Source organism: Malaya genurostris, chromosome 3, assembly GCF_030247185.1.
Source record: "Malaya genurostris strain Urasoe2022 chromosome 3, Malgen_1.1, whole genome shotgun sequence".
Classification (NCBI taxonomy): Eukaryota; Metazoa; Arthropoda; class Insecta; order Diptera; family Culicidae; genus Malaya; species Malaya genurostris.
In genome coordinates this window covers 10599112-10602204 of record NC_080572.1, presented here as the reverse complement: position 1 = coordinate 10602204, position 3093 = coordinate 10599112, and positions in this window count along the sequence as shown.

Sequence of the window (3093 nt, the reverse complement as noted above, 5' to 3'; positions counted from 1 at the left end):
TTTTGAGTTTTTTTTATGGTTATTATACACTGTTGAAAATTGAATCATAAATTGTTGATCATATTTCTGATGGTATGGAGAAATAAGAATGTTGTTGCGTTTAGTACACCTCGAGATATTCACGATTAAGTTCTACCCATTCTTCCACAGTGCGATTTTTGAAATAGCGCCCAAAGTAAAGTAAGACGTATTCACGTCAAAAGAAGCACACTTCATAAAACAAACAAGTAAATTCTTCTAGCATGCAGGTCTTATTAGCTTATAACCAAACAAATTCACTGTGCCTGAACCGATCGAACATCGATTCAAATAAATATCCTATTATCCTATTGAATGAGATAGGATTTGTCTAACCTTCCTATTCATGACGACACAAAAAAAACAGTTTTTTTAAACAAATGTAGGCCTGGCTATTTGATGGCTGTAAAAACTTACTGCAACTCATTTAGGGGTTAGCCAAATTTTGTGCTAGGGCACATAACCGTTTTCATTATTTTTACGTTTCGTCTTTGACTCATCAGTGCAGAGCAGTTCAAATTGAACTGCTTAGTGCTAAACTCGGCAGTTCAATTTGAACCGCTAAGCAGACGTAAAGTTTCTGCTACTTACAGAACACTTCTTGTTTTGCAACGAAGTGCAATGTCTTTTCTGACGTGCCGAACGAACGAAATCGGCCAGAAATAGTCGAAAACACGTTTTCGTTCGGCACGTCAGAAAAGACATTGCACTTCGTTGCAAAACAAAAAGTGTTCTGTAAGTAGCAGAAACTTTACGTCTGCTTAGCGGTTCAAATTGAACTGCCGAGTTTAGCACTAAGCAGTTCAGTTTGAACTGTTACTGCAACTGTTACAGTCTTTCGATTCAGGTTCCGGAAACAGTCAAAATCTACAATATGAACTTTGAAAACGATTTCACGTGAAATGTTAATGTCTTATTGAGAAAGCACAGTTACACCACTAGAGGAATTCAAACAGGTTTTACCTTTCTCATATAGAAAGGACTGGAGGGTTATTTTGCTTGTCGAAATCGAAAAATGTCTCTTTGTGGATGCACTCCATGTTCTTGCAGATAGCTGAACCGAATTTCACAATCTTAAATTCATATGAAAGGCCTTACTTTCTCATAGAACGCCTTTAAATTTTATCTGGATCCGACTTACAGTTCCAGAGTTACAGGGTAATACGTGCAAAATATTGCAAATAATAAGCACTCCATGATCTCGCAGATGGCTGAACCGATTTTAACATACTTGTAGAACAGTACTGACATTTATTTGGACACTACTTCTGGTTCCGAAATTACATGATGATGAGAAGAAAAATCATTTCAACAGAGTGTAATAAAAAAAACGTGCTTAATCCACCTATCAGTGAGATGATACCTTTTTTTATCAATCCGCATGTGTTTTTTTCATGAATATTCTTCGGTTTCATGACATTATTTTAATGACCGTCGTTTTAAGCTGCAATTTGACATTTTAATCACTCATTACTTTATCTAAAAAGGTTACAATCGATTAAACTTTTCATGATATGTCGAAGTGAGTTCCACTTTAGAATTTACGGTAATTTAAGGTACTTCCAGAGCCGGTATTCAGGAACCAGCATAAACCAAACCGATTCGTATGGCCATATGACGAATAAATTGCAATAGTTTTGAGTTCAACTTTCAAGCTTTTCGGGATTATCATCTTCTATATCGGTTTGAATTTTAAAAATTCATCCTCCTGTGATTCCAGAATCGGAAGTCAGCATTGAATAAAATTAATTAATTTTGTGTGGGACTATAAGTTTATTTTAATTTGAATTTTTTTCTGAAATTCGATTTGGCTTTATTTGAGAAAACGATTGAGCTTTGAGAAACGATTCGATACTGGAGCCGGAATTCGAAAATCGGTGTAGCCGAAGTCAGACAAATTGACCTGATTAGTTTACATTTTTTTCAATATGTTTAAAAATCGGTATAGACATCTTTGAGAAATCGTAGTACGAGTTAAATTGTTGGGTGCCTTCCGAATCGAAAACTGAATACCACTAAAACTAAAATAAGTTTATTTGGTTGTCGACTATTCACATATCATCCTGTAGTTCCGGAACCAGAAGTCGGATCCAAACATAATTCAGGAACCTTGTTTAGGAGCATACGAATTTTCATATGAATCTGAGTTTGTAGAAAACGGTTGAGTCATCTTCGAAAATAAGGTAAAAAATTGAGTGAAATTATTTGTCACATACGCATTTGCTGATCTCGACGAACTGATTCAAATGGTATATGGGTGTTTTGTTCTTCCAGAATTTATTGCTGTAAGCAGTTTACATCAATATAATTATGAAATTGTTCAGAATTCGGAAGTACTGCCATCTTTCCAATATGTCATATTCGAACGATTATGTTGCCAAAAACGAACCGTGCTAAAATTGGTCCGAGGCAAAATGTCATGAAAAGTAATGCTGTTCACAGTCTTTTTGGTACTTAGAAACTATTGTATGTAACAGTATAAAAAATCGTGTTTTACGTTGCTCCCAAGCCTTTCTTTGCCATACAGCGCTCAGAACTTCTACTGCTGGAATATGGGGGAAAAGTCGCTTACACAAAAAATTCGATATCTCCGTTAAAAATGGACGGATTTCAACAATCTATGGCTTGTTGGATAGCTATTATCGTGCGGAATCTAAGTCTGAAAATATATTCTGTTTTCAAGGTCAATTGTGACAGATACTGTCAAAAAACTGAAAATTTTGACATAAAACTTCGTATAACTCAAAAAGTAAACATCCGATCTCAAAACCATTCAATAGCGTTCTGGGTGACGGGGAGACCTTTCATTTGCGACTAGTTTGATCAAAATCGGTCCAGCCATCTCTGAGATCTCGACCTCTTAGTTGACAACACACATACAGACACACACACATACACACACACACACACAGACATTTGCTCAGTTCGTCGAGCTGAATCGATTGGTATATGACATTCGGCCACAATGTTAACTTCCCTCTCTGAGCAGCCTAGATAGCCGTGTAGTGTCGGTAGCGGTTTCCCAACTGGCTAAGAATAACGCTACGGTCCACCTGTACCGGTGGTATAAGTCCA